At 42.9% G+C, this 14,962-nt stretch overlaps 1 protein-coding gene and 1 pseudogene across 1 annotated transcript in view; one reads left to right on the forward strand and one right to left on the reverse strand.

Annotated features, from left to right (window-relative positions):
• Window positions 1-14,962, forward strand: part of LOC124775716 (glutamate receptor ionotropic, kainate 2-like) — a 282,789-nt gene that overhangs the window by 38,554 nt on the left and 229,273 nt on the right. The window lies entirely within an intron of this gene.
• Window positions 9,560-9,677, reverse strand: LOC124778295 (annotated as a pseudogene).

The following is a 14,962-nucleotide window of genomic DNA, read 5'->3' on the forward strand; positions in this document are numbered from 1 at the left end:
TTGCTGCTGAAGGGTTGGTCTAGAAACAGGCGCCAGCACCTGTAACTTCGACGCTCTTTAGAGTCGTCGAATGACGTTTCCAGTAACAGGTACCTATCCTCTATTTGTTCGTCAATACACCCTTTACAACCCCTTAAAGTTTGTCGCAACGTTTCTGGAACACACTGTATATATAAGATGAAGAAAAAATGCTGCACTTGGCTGCTCGCATGTGACCCATCATCTAAACTCAAGATAAAAGTATTGTAGCAAAACCTAGTCCCGCCAAAGGGTTTAATAGAAATGCGATTTAGAAAAAGAGGCTACGGCAGTGCTGTAACTGAGTGCAGCGTGGCCTAGAGCGGGTAGCATGAACTCTGCATTGTGCCGAAGCTGTCACATCAGTTCAGTGAGACGAGGCAATGCCGTGGGGAACGGATATGTAGACTCGCCGATATTTGAGACGCGCTGTTGTCGAACTTTTTTCCCAGTTAAAGCGTCAAACTGTATCACATCTGTTTACACCTCCACAATGCGGTACCTTGTGTATGTTTTGGTTGCTGTTGTCTTTGTTTAAACATTGTGACGTGACATGAACTTCTTAGAGAGGTAAATGACCACTTTGTTTTGCCCATGAGACAAACGAAGCCAACACAAAATAGTAGTGGTTACAGTAACATCGTCTGTACCTAGTAACGTACAAAAGCACAACAGGTACGGTACACTGGGTTGCAAATTATGCTACGCATAACAATGCCATTCTGTACGTTTGACGTCCAGGCTTACATTCACAGAGCCAGTACGCACTCGTACAAGCAATGCTCGCTTTAGAGACGATGTTCAGAGTGACCTTCTTGCATTTCCAAACATTTCGCCAGTCGTTGGGTCACACTTTGATGGACCCTATGCAACACACCTGCATCCACCATTGCCATAGTACCTTGCACGTACCTATTAGGTCGTATACATCCGTGGGTGGAGTACTGTGAACTTGTTCCTATAAGTGTCCCCACAAATAAAAATCTAGTGGATTAAGGCCCGGCGAACTTGGAGGCCATAGCATTGGATCTTCACGACCAATCCATTTCCCAGGAAACGCTTCATTTAAGTAGTTAAACACATTTACTCCGAAGTGTGGCGTTGTACCATCATGATGAAACCATATCTGTCGCCGAGCGTCACGTGGAACGTCAGGAGAAGTATTTCAGGGGCGCATTCAACTCGTCCAGCCACTCGTATGACGATTCCAGCCCGCAGGTTTATGCGAAAGCGTGCCTGAAAGCCACTTTACAAGTGATATGTGTGTTGTGTTCTGATCAATAATGGCTGTTGTGGAGGTTGAAAATATCATCACGAGTGAAGCTAGATCTGTCAGTTCATTTTACGTTACTTATAAAATGTTCGTTAGCTTCCACTTGGAGCAAATGCCATTCACAAAACTGTGCTTGTCGAATGCTGCCTTCAGGTCGCTTGTGTTGAGTTTACGTATAATGATATAGATGCAGTTCTACATCGTGCAACACTTCAACAATCAGTTTTTGAGATATCTGGATCTGCCTTGCAATATCACGGGTACTTCGCTGAGGCGATTGGTGAACGGTTTCAAGAATCGTGTCCTCTGTTTGTGGAGCACTTCTAGTCCTTGGACGAGCTCTGTCAATTAGTCGTGGACGAATATTGGCAGTTTCCCGAAGGCGTTGGTCCAGGCGACGAAAAACATTCCTGTCGGGACGGAGCCTTTGAGGCTGTGGTGCGGCGTATATACGAGCAGCAGCAACAGCTTTGTTATCGTAAGCAGCCAGCACCAAAAGCATACCGACGCATTCATCGTTTGTGTACTCCATCAGGAATCTGTCCTATATAAACTCAATAAGACTATTTATGGCAGTGCACTGCGGGGTTAGTAGACACATTTCTTTCTTTCTTTCTTTCTTTCTTTCGCTACTGCCTTAATCCCACACTAATCGGCAGGATTAGGTACGGATTTGGCATGGTTAAGTTAAGGGGTGGTCAGATACCATTCCTGCACCCTGTACCCCCCAGGACGGAATTAGTGTGCCCTAGCTGTCTGCGTCAAGTGTAAAGCGTGAAATAATGTGAATGTGTTTCGAATGTCTGCGAGTCGTGTAACTGAGGCGGAACTTGAGGACCAGCCCGGAATTCACCTAGTAGGATGTGGGAAACCGCCTAAAAACCACATCCAGGCTGGCCGGCACACCGGCCGTCGTCGTTAACCCGCCGGGAGGATTCGATCCGGGGACGGCGCGCCTACCCGAGTCCAGGAAGCAGAGTGTTAGCGCTCTCGGCTAACCTGGCGGGTCGGTTATTAGACACATACAGGTAGTTTAATAGATTCCACTGTCATTTGATAGGCTATTGTCATTGTACTGCTTTTAAACATCGAGGACTAGTGAATCGGTGCCTAAAGAATAAGAAACCTGGGGAGGATTCGAACCAAAGCAAGTGGGTTTTATGTCCCAATAGCCTACTCATTGTGCTACAACGCCTGGTTGAGTAGGGCGGACTGATACACATACATTCTGATTCTCTGCACTATTTGACATTGCTGTTAGCTTCTCGTTTTCGTACATATATTTTCAAAATTCACTTCATCTAATTTTGATTTATAAACTTTTGTCTTGAATCTGGATGAGGAATCACATTGCCGACCTTCAAGTGCGGCATTTTTTCTTCATTCTGTATAAGCTCTCTACCTCTGCCTACTGACACGTTCCCCTAGCAGCCGTTTACTCAACTATCACCGCCCTAGCGGTTGTTCACGCAAACAGTGGTTAACAAAACGGAAGTTTGGACTTTTGTTTCCTTCGATATATAGACTGTTCATGTTCCATTTATTTGTCATGAAATCCAAATTAATTAAATTGGGTGCATATTTTTAATTCACACTCACATTACGCTGAAACAAGATTAATGATGTCAGCAATTACGACGATAAGTTATACGTAATGTTAAAAAATTTCATTTAATTACAGATAACTTATTTAGTCATATGCATAAAGTGCCATAACTGCGAATCTGTCCTCATGTGTACACTTTTTAATTTGAAAATATCCTAGTTCATAGTAACTCCTACGTGTCGTTAACTATAATCTGATGTTGTAACGTATGTACAGTGCATTCATCAACTTGAATCGCTCTGTATCATCGGATGTGGCGAGAATTTAGAAAAGTTACTCGTTATTCCACAACCAAGAGTGCAGTGTTCTGATACAAGGTCATAAATGGACTGAAAGTTTACCATATGTTCAGATTCATGTATATGTTGTATTTAAGATTAAATATCCTGAATGGTGGCTATGTTGTAAGAAAGTGTGTTGAGTAAAACAGTGGTTATATGAGTGAATCTTTAAACAAGCCCACACATCAGACCTCGCGTTTCTTTGCCAGGTGTTTGTTAGTGAGGTAAGATAGCAGAGGTTGGGAGGCCAGAGTGTCACGGGGCCTCAGATTGTGTTAGTGAGACTTAGGATATTTTGTTGACACGAACTGAACACTTGGAAATATTTCCAGACTCTCAATTCAATAGGGACTTGGGAATTTTCAAGTCACTTTCAGTGATTGGTTTTTTGCAGCCACCCGAACTTTATTATTGTTCATCTGTTTATAAGCAGCTGTGAACTATTGTAACTTTTCTGCGTTTTATGATTTCGGTAGTGTGACGAAATTATCCCGTATGAAGTCGCAATAATATTGATGATAATGGACCTTAGATGTCGCTGTGAATGTTAGTGAGATTTCTCGGTCTCAAACTTTTTAAGATTTTCCTACTGGTTCTTCGTATATTTAAGCATTACGCTATGCACTTTTTCCAAGCTTGCTATTGTCTGTAAATGCTCTGTTTGCGCTACTTATTTACCTTGTTACTTAGAATGTTGTTCAGCTGACTTATTAATTCGATGTGGAGACACCATTCACACATATTTGTGTGCTTGTTTAAAAAAAACGTTTGCTTAAGATGGAAACAAACTGGATTAGATAACATCATTATCCTATGAGATATTTTTCAAATTTTTCTTTCCCCTTTAATTATTTATCACTAATGTCTAACATTCTCATAACGGAGAAACGGATATTTATGTGCTTTGTTGAAATATAAGAAGAATTCGGAGATTTGCACGTTAATGACTGATGCGATTTTTGCTGGTGAACTTGTTTATTCAGCCTGTACGAGTATGGTGTACAGGCAGGCTCAGTTTTGTTGTTGCTGTTAGCTGTAAATTTGTTATTCATCTTGTGTTCTAACAAATATACGTAACTGCATGATTATTATTACTAGTACATCTGGTTTGTGTTCAACCTGCATTTAATATGAACGTGTTCTATAGATGGTTATTACTTACAATCGAAACTAGATAGTCATCATATTTTAATTTTCTTATGTAAAGGCGATACAGGCATTAAAAGATTTTTGTGAATTTTTTTATAAATTTGAAAATATTTATTTACTGCTAATTTCTTGATAACTTCGCTAATGTGTGTACTTGTAAAAGGATTTCAGGTTTAAATTTTTGTTAGAATTTGGCCTTAAAAGTGATGGTGCACGACCAACCCCTACTGATTTCAGCGAGCCATACAAAAATATTACATTGAGCATGCCTACAGCAATATTGTTGTTAAGTCACGATTTAATTGTGAAGGTATTTGTATGTAATGCAGACTTGTACGTAAGTGAAACCTGGACGATAAGCAGTTCACACGAAAAGAGAATAGATGTTTTTGAAACGTGGTGCTACACCCTGAGGCATGAAGGAACAGTCAGTTTGGTATTCAAACGGATGTTGGTTGGAGTAGGTACTTGAAGACGAAGAGAATTGCTCAGCATGAAGTAGCATGGAGAGCTGTATAACTCCATCCTTCGGACTGAAGACCACAACAGGAAATGAGCAGTATGTAGAAAATCTGTTGGAGGAAGAAAGCTTTGGTAAGGATGTGGAATGGCTGAATAAATTGTGAGCAGCGAATCATACAATTTTGGAGGACAGGAAACCCAGGCGACGTTAGCGTAATAGAGGACTGGTCAGATTAAAGCTTTGCAAGTGTAAAGCATAGTGGATGGTATTACTCCTACCTAGGCATTACGGCAGCACTCAAACGCTAATCATTTTCATGTCCAAGCTTGTTGCACGTCTCATGCCAATATTATTGTATTTGAATAATGCGGGCATGGTGAGGCAAGGGGTTTCAGACCGAACAGCAAATATTTTAGGAGGCAGTAGTGTAAACAAATACGAGTAAAACGATCCATACAACACATGCGCTGTTTACAATTATAAGTAAAATCATTATGACCACTGTCCACTGAGAAGGTGGATGGGACCGGGTGGCGCTGCAGGAACGTGACGCGGTAAGGAAAGTACACTACTGACCATTAAAATTGCTACACCAAGAAGAAATGCAGATTATAAACGGGTATTCATTGGACAAATATATTATACTAGAACTGATATGTGATTAAATTTTCACGCAATTTGGGTGCTTAGATCCTGAGAAATCAGTACCCAGAACAACCACCTCTGGCCATAATAACGCCCTTGATCCACCTGGGAATTGAGTCAACATAGCTTGGATGGCGTGTACGGGTACAGCTGCCCGGGCAGCTTCAAAAAGATACCACAGTTTATGAAGAGTAGTGACTGGCGTATTGTGACGAGCCAGTTGCTCGGCCACCATTGACCAGACGTTTTCAATTGGTGAGAGATCTGGAGAATGTGCTGGCCAGGGCAGCAGTCGAACATCTTCTGTATTCAGAAAGGCCCGTACAGGACCCGCAACATGTGGTCGTTCATTATCCTGCTGAAATGTAAAGCTTCGCAGGGATCGAATGAAGGGTAGAGCCACGGGTCGTAACACATCTGAAATGTAACGTCCACTGTTCGAAAAGCCGTCAATGCGAACAAGAGATGACCGAGACGTGTAACCAATGTCACCCCATACCATCACACCGGACGATACGCCAGTATGGCGATGACGAATACACGCTTCCAATGTGCATTCACCACGATGTCGCCAAACATGGATGCGACCATCATGGTGCTGTAATCAGAACCTGGGTTCATCCGAAAAAATGACGTTTTGCCATTCGTGCACCCAGGTTCGTCGTTGAGTACACCATCGCAGGCGCTCCTGTCTGTGAAGCAGCGTTAAGGGTAACCGCAGACACCGTCTCCGAGCTGATAGCCCATGCTGCTGCAAACGTCGTCGAACTGTTCGTGCAGATGGTTGTTGTCTTGTAAAAGTCCCCATCTGTTGACTCAGGGATCGATCAGTTACAGATACGAGGCCGTTGGGATCCAGCACGGCGTTCCGTATTACCCTCCTGAACCCACCGATTCCATATTCCGCTAACAGTCATTGTATCTCGACCAACGTGAGCAGCAATGTTGCGATACGATAAACCGCAATCGCGATAGGCTACAATCCGACCTTTATCAAAGTTGGAAACGTGATGGTACGCATTTCTCCTCCTAACACAAGGCATTACAACAACGTTTCACCAGGCAGCGGTATATGTTGTAGCAATCAAAGACAAGCTGACGGCTGATGGCAAGCTGCGTCGCTTCACGCTTGATGTCTTCACCGACGGCGATATCATATTTCAGCAGTGTAATAGTCCGTGCCTCTAAGACAGAATTATGCTACAGTGGTTTGAGCTGTATGATTGTGAACTCACGTTGATATCTGGTCCACCAAATTCGCCTGATGTGAATCCAATGGAACCCATCTGAATCGGTGTCCGACGCCATCACAGCGTACACAAATCAGCGGTTAGTTATCTATGGGAATTGTATGACTTGGGCATAGACATCTGGCGCCACATACCTTCACAAAGCTATCAAAAAATTGTACAATCGATGATACGAAGAAACTGTCCTGTATGCGTTGCAAAGATGGCTCAACAAGCTATTAAGCGTTGCAAAGATGGCTCAACAAGCTATTAAGCAGGTGGTCATAATTGTTTGGCTCATCAGTGTATATTGGTTAAAGCGAAACAATTAATCACAGAAGGTGTTTGAGACGCCCTGCTAAGCTCGCAGGACACGACAGGTAGTTTAAGTTGTGAAAAGGGGGTCTAAATAAGCAGCTGTCATTTACACTCGAACATACAACCTTTTATTTGATCAAACAATACAAGAGCCAAGAATTAAAAAAAAATAAAAAAAACACAACTTTAGTTTTGGAACTTAATTAGCTGCTGAATGCACCGTACAATCTCGTGCCTTAAGGGCAAGACCACTTTTATTTAAAAACGGCTGAAAGCCAACAACTTAGAGCTCAACCAAAATCAGAAATTTAAAAGGCAAAGCCGTATCTTAAAACAGTTCCTTAATTAGGCTGAAGGCCCAAATAATCTGACACTTTAACAGCAAAGAACTTAAATTCCAAATCTGCTGAAGGCCCAACACATGAGACTCAATAATATTAATTTTAAAAATGCCAAAGGCTTTACGTAAAACAGTTCTTAAATTAAGCTGAAGGCCCAAACCATCTAACACCGTAAGAGCAGAGCAACTTTAATTCGAAATCAGCTGGAGGCCTCAAGAATCTGACACATTAAGAATAAAACAACTTAAATTCAAAATCGGCTGAGGGCCCAACACTTAAGACTCAATAACATTAATTTTAAAAATGCCAAAGGCTTTACGTAAAACAGTTCTTAAATTAAGCTGAAGGCCCAAGCTATCTGACGCCTTAAGGGCATAACAACCTTAATCTCAAAAACGGCTAGAAGCCATACAAGTACAAACAACAAGAACAAACAAGCAAAGGGATTACACCCAAGGGCACTCAGAAGTTCGAAGGGTCGGCCTGGAATTCAAACACTACCGCTCCTTTAGGTGAGACAGGCAGTCGGCCCAACCATTCTCGATCCGACGACAACCCAACCGACAGACAGTCAACGGACCCATCGACAAGATAACCTCCACTTCAACTGACCAGCACACAACAGGGAGTTCAATGGAACAACGTAGAAGGTATTGGCGCCCACAACAATTATACTTTGAACTGTCAAACTACACACCGTGCTGGACAGCGACAACACGATGAGTAAAATACACAGCCTGAATTTACGCCAACGGCCAGGGCAGGTAACCGGAACGTTAACGGTCACAAGGCAGAAGATTCCGCTGGTGCACTTCAATTCAAATAACCAAGTACAGTTGAACTGCACCGGAGGGTGGCTAAATTTGCCAACTTGAAAACACACGTTGTTGGTTCAAATGGCTCTGAGCACTACGGGACTTAACATCTAAGGTCATCAGTCCCCTAAAACTTAGAACTACTTAAACCTAACTAAACTAAGGACATCACACACATCCATGCCCGAGGCAGGATTCGAACCTGCGACCGTAGCAGTTGCTCGGTTCCGGACTGAAGCGCCTAGAAGCGCTCGGCCACCGCGGCCGGCCACGCGTTGTTGCTCGCGGAAATACCTCAACAGCCGACAACGAACTCCAAACGACATAATGTGAACAGTCGTGACTTGCTCGTGGATTAAGTCAAAACTCAACGAACCTTGTAGCAATGGGAACAGCACCACACACTCCGACACCACATAGAGGCCACCAGAGGGCTCGGCAAAACTACGCGCCGCGGCGATTTCCTCGCTGCTCCACGCCAGCCGACCAACTGACCGCACACAGCCCACCTGGAAACTATAAGCGCTAGGTCAAAGACAGTCCAAGGTGCGAATATCGATACACACCGCTGCTGTCACTCCCGGAAAGAGAGGATAACAGCATAATCGCTATAACCGCGGGAGACTAAACACAGAATAGCAAACAAGGTTTAATCAAACGCGTAGCATGAGCCAGCCACGGCTCAGTGTTGTTAACTGGATGCAAACAATTAAGTTCAGAATTGTTTTTTCATGACTTCCGCCATCGGCTTCATGCATTTTCGAAGTCTTTTGACAGTACCACGAGTGGCTCTTTTTGACGTCCTTTCTGACATTTTTTATGAGGGCAGCAGTGGTTTAATCGTGTGCCGCAAATGAGTCTGCTTCTGATATTGTTGCAGTGTATCTCTGAAAATTCTGTGGCTCACTCAACAGTCTCTCCGTCCGCTATTCAGAATGGAAGCACGAACATCGGAATAGCGTTTGTTAATCATTAAGGCATTTTACACGAATTCCAGATATATTGTTATGGTGAGATGCGCATTCACCAGAACGTTTAATTCTAGGTCCTCCATGAGATTACAGTGGTGAAAGGAAGTCCAACTGTGATGACAAAAATTAAGCATTCTTCGGTGCGGATTTTGAGTAATGGTTTCCCTGTTTCTGTAGAGGCTGTTGAGACGTTTGGAGAAGACTCGATCCCTACATGACTGAAGGAAGGGCCACTCAAGACGACTACAAGCACTCCGTCATCAGGCCACAAGTGGCGCATCGGGACCATCCGACCGCCGTGTCATCCTCAACTGAGGATGCGGATAGGAGGGCGTGTGGTCAGCACATCGCTCTCCCAGTCGTTACGATGGTTTTCTTTGACCGGAGCCGCTACTATTCGGTCGAGTAGCTCCTCAGTTGGCATCACGAGGCTGAGTGCACCCCGAAAAATGGCAACAGCGCATGGCGGCCTCGATAGTCACCCATCCAAATGCTGGCCACGCCCGACAGCGCTTCACTTCGGTGATCTGAGGGGAACCGGTGTATCCACTGTGGCAAGGCCGTTGCCCAAGACGACTGCCCTCAGCTGGAATTTTGGAGAATGTCGAACGAGTGCAACTTCTATTCAATGAGGAGACCATCTAACAAATACCACTACTTACAAAGTAGGTTAGAAATCAGATTAATAATGTTGCTCACGCGGCATATGTTCGCTTTATCGGGCAACGACAAAGTTATTGACTGTGGATGGTATCGTCAGAATGGAAATAATGAAGTCACTGTAAAAAAGTCATTAATTTTGGCACTTACCTTGAATGGATTCCCACGTAGATTTCGTCGAAGTTGTTATGGCTCATCTTGTTGATTCTAGGGCGATTCCACTTTGACTGCTAGAAGGTCCCGATCTGTATTTTAGCAATATTTGAAGACCTAACAGATGCGTTTTTCAGGAAATTCTTAATGATCTAACAATCCCAGATCAGAACAATGGTATGGTAGAAATAATTTTTGACTTGGTGTTCACGATCCACAATTTTATTAAACTTCTTGTAAATTCACATATACCTCTTCTTAATTGTCACATCATCAAGAAAACAGTTTTTTTATCAATCTTCATATATTTAATTTCCACTTTAACCAAACACAAGACTTAGCTGTTCTTTTACAAAGCGAAATAACAACTTAACTTCTGCAAAGTGAAACAAGGACTGCCCTGTGCGCATTCGCGCCGAAACGGTTACACGCAAGTCAAAGATTATGACCGTCTCACAGAAATGAATACACACAAGAACCATAGCACTGTAATATATCGATACATCGGAGTACTTATACATTAATAACACCAAATGTGAACAGAACAGTATTACGATATTACTGGTATCGAGAACTGGGGTTGGAGTGCCGTAACGGTCACGTAAATAAAGAACCATTACAACCACTACATCAAAAAGACATTGAGCACAGCAACTCGGGATATCACTACTATCACTAAGGATAATGAAACAGAAGTTGAACCCTTCCTCTTACAAAATACTACTGTGACAACCTTTGAACGACAGTAATATGGAGCAGCGATATTGTTTAGCAAGAGAGATGGTTGAGGTCTTTGAAAATGGAACAGTCCTTAGCGATCAGGTTGAGGGATGAGGCACAATTCTACCTCCATAGGGACACCAACAAACGAAATGGCTCCAGTGGGGTACTGTGGATGCACACATCCAAGCTGCCTGAAATGTTGTGGAACAGCCCACATATAGTACCGATCTCAATCAGTATGGTTATTTCTGTTGGCCATTATGGCCTTATCACTTTAGGACACGGTGTAAAAAAATCTGAGGATGGCCATTACGGACTGAAACCGGTCATCGTCTAAAGAATTCATATTGTAATCAAAGACTGAAATGAAATACATTTCTGTTGGGATTATCTAAAGCACACAGAGTCTTCGAAGATGCAGCTGCAGCACTCCATGTCCTTCGTGCTCCAATTTCCAGAAATATTCATGCTATCGAAAGTAGTGAACTTCAGTAATTCACCACAGATTTCATTTCAAGACAGCCGCTCGGAGTGGCCGCGTGCTTCGAGGCGCCATGTCACGGATTGCGCGGCCCCTCCCGTCGGAGGTTCGAGTCCTCCCTCGGGCATGGGTGTGTGAGTTGTTCTTAGCGTACGCTAGTTTAAGCAGTTTGTAAGTCTAGGGACCGATGACATCAGCAGTTTGGTCCCTTAGGAATTCACACACATTTGAACATTTCAAGACTACTCAGCGTACTGCAGAAGGAAAGCACTTTAAAAACCTTTTCTACTAAATTTAAAATTGTCTGCTACAGCATAAATAACATAATAATAAACTATCAACCTATATTATGTCGTAGTAGCCAAAAACATTGTAACATCTATTTTGCGCTCGTCTGCACTAACGATCAATTCATCTCTTGTTTTAACTTTTTCTTTGTAGACATCGGCTTCTACCTCACTAACAGAGTTAAACCTACATGGTAAGGGCTGAAGACCTTTGTTGCGGAGAGCTGTAATCATTTCTCCCGGTCCATCTTCAGGGGAATGTTGGGTTAGTTGATGTGTCACCTGACGACTAGAATGCGCAGGATCTCGTGATGTTGGGAGACCATTCCTGTCCATGCAACAAAAGGAAACACCTCCAATGATAACGGAGTTCCTTTTCACTAGAGTGTAGATCACGGGGTTATTTGAGACGAATGTGTAATGCAAGAGACCCAGTCAACTGTTTCTACACCATTCCACACCACACATTTACAGAAAAGCGTCCTTGATATTGCGTCTCCTCAAAGAAATGTGGTTTTTCGTCGGACTACCGATGTGATTTACGGGTTTTACTAATATCGTCACGAATGAAAGTGGATTCATCAGTAAAAAGAATTAAGGTTTTTTTTGAGCTATATACAACTAGTCAGTGACATAAGAGTTGACCTTTATGTTGTTTGCAAATGGGCTGAATCAGTGTAAATGATAAGGATAGAGCCAGTGCGTACATACTGTCCGCCCTAGTCTTTTATGTGGAACATCGATATGTATAGGAATTTTGTGTGTGCTCCTCGAATGACTACGTTCTAACAACTGAATAATGCCGTCTGCGTCATCCACAGTCTGTTAATCTGCACGTATAGATGACACGTGTCTGCTGGACACTGCACTCCGCTGTTCGAAAATCGCCTAACGTATTATCTACCGGCAGCTTTAGCTTTTCCGTTACAGAACCCGCACATAAATACCATTTCGGCATACTCACTATTTGTAAGTGGCCTCTCATTCGCTGGGCCGACGTTTCAAAAACTCGCCCGGCCATCCTAATTTAGGTTTCCCGTGATATTCATAAATCGCTTCTCGTAAAAGCCGGGATGGTTCCTCTGAAAGAGCACGGCCGACTTCCTGAAGTCCTTGCCCATCCTTCCCTAATCCGATGGGGCCGATGACCTCGCCGTCTGGTCCCCTTCCCCAGATCAACCAACCAACCACTGTTTGTAAATAGGTGCGGCATGCTTGAACGATACATCGGAATTGTCCAACAAATCACAGTCACAATTACCGTCAGCGGCGTTCCGACACTACGGGTTAAAGCGTTTCATCGTAGTTTTATTACTTTTTTACCAATTTTGACAGCGCTTACCTTGGCTACATGCTATATGTTTTTTTTACTAGTTTAGGGCCACAGACGTACCTGATGATGACTTCGTAGATCGAAACCGCTCGTAAAATAAATAAGAAAAATTCTCGTAGGTGGCATGATGGTCGCTGCTGCCCTCATTAGGGAACATCCAGAGACAGTCAGACAAGCAACAACACATCATGTTGAAACGTCCCCTTAGAAAAATTATACATGACTGTGCTTAGACTGACACACAATATTTTTTAGCGCAACGCAATCTGACTTTCAATAATCCTTACAAGAGAATGGCCCTGACTAAATTAACCTATACGTTTCACAAATCATTTACCTCACAAAAATCTTCGTTACTCGAACTACAATACAGCGAGCGTCACTACTGCCAGCTAAATAAAAGATTCAAACTACGGAAGGCAATAACTACTGATAGGCATAGTTAGCAAATGAAAGATTTTGATAGCGAACAAAGAATGTATTTACCTTAATAGTGTTCAAAAGTCATAATATATATATCAGTCCATGAAATCCAATATTACAAATTTACTCTTTCCGATGGACACACGTCCAGATCGTCCGCTCTCAAAATTCCGCACACCTCTCTCCCACATCCGCCACTGCTGGCGGCTCACCTCCAACTGCGCAAAGCTACGCGCTGTTGACAGCCAACTGCCCAACACTACAATAGCAAATTCCAACAATGCCACCCAGCCACAGACTGCACACAGCACAGCCAGTGATTTTCATACAGAGCGCTTCGTGGCGTTACCAACATAAAAACCCAAACAGCCTACTTACAACGTTCTCCGAAGGGCGCAAAAATGCACCGAATCTGACTGTAGGACATTCCAACATTTATCGTGAAATGTACAACAGTTATAATGTGACTTGTACTATAATGCTTAGAGATGAATCTATTAAAAATACGTATTTTTCAATCGATACTTTTTAAAACGCATGTTATAATGTTCATTAACTGTTGTAAACGTGTATATGTGTAAAGCTGACGATGTATTGAATAACGGAGAAAGTTCAATAACAATGTACGTTAAATGCGTTTTTTTTTCTCGGAAATTTTTCGGAATAACACATATGTCTATGTGGAGTTTTTTTTTTACTTCAAACGATCTTTCCTGTGTTGTTTTGTATCCCGCCTGTATAGGCGGCGCGTGGATCTGCTCCTGTAAACTGAAGGGTATGCCGAATGTAGGAAGCGCATAGGAGAAGGAAAAGGTGAAGTACTGTGGTACTGCGTGTAAGTTAACATTCTTTTACTGGTGTATCAACATGTACAAATTATAATATCACTTAACTTTGGCTGAGATGAGCATGTAGGTGTGAAGCCGTACAGGTATCAACGCTAAGAGCTACTGGTAGTGTGACAAACTATCATTGAAGTAACTGAAGTAACAAAGCCTATAATGACCAGCCCCCTATGAAGTAGAAGCTAAGTTGCTTGGTCGTCGGCTCGGAATCAAATGGGCAGAATCTGGAGCGGCGCTCGTAGAGCTGCACAGCGCCGGCTAGAGGGCGCTGTCGTCGGTGTCGGTGTCTGTCATAGTGCCACCCTAAGAACTTGCACCTACCCCGAGGCATCGTAACTATCGATACCACATGATGTCACTGAATATTGAACATTCCTCCGAGAGCACCCTGAATATTTGTGTCTGCTTCCGCAATCAGAGTCAGATAACATGAAAATCCTATGGGTACGGTGGCGCGTCATAAAAAAAATTAAAAACAACCTGTCACTGATGAAACCAACACTTCGGTCATTGTTACAGCGCCTTCTTTTGGATCTTTTGGTGTAGTTTTGGTTTCAGTAAATGTAAGGTTACATTTTTTAATTATTTTCGTTTATTTTTTTACGGTATGACGAAGTACCATACGCAGAAAAGTTTCATTTTAACACCCTCTCTCTCAGCTAGGCAAAACAGGTAGCATGTTCAAAGACAGAACGACACTGATACATTTAAGAAGTGGACAAGAATTAGTAAGGCCCTCAGACGCTTCTGAGAGGCCCGCTAAACCCGCTGGGCAGAACAGGTAATAGGATTGTGGAAAGGGCCAAGGGTTGAGGCCAGTCTCTGCTTCTAATTGTCATTTATTGTAATTTAGCAACTCTTTCACGGCTGAAGGCCTCTAACAAGAAATCTTAACAAGATAAAAATCCAATTAAGATAGCAATAAAATAATTCAAAAAACAATATACA

This window comes from Schistocerca piceifrons, chromosome 2 (genome assembly GCF_021461385.2).
Source record: "Schistocerca piceifrons isolate TAMUIC-IGC-003096 chromosome 2, iqSchPice1.1, whole genome shotgun sequence".
Taxonomy (NCBI): Eukaryota; Metazoa; Arthropoda; class Insecta; order Orthoptera; family Acrididae; genus Schistocerca; species Schistocerca piceifrons.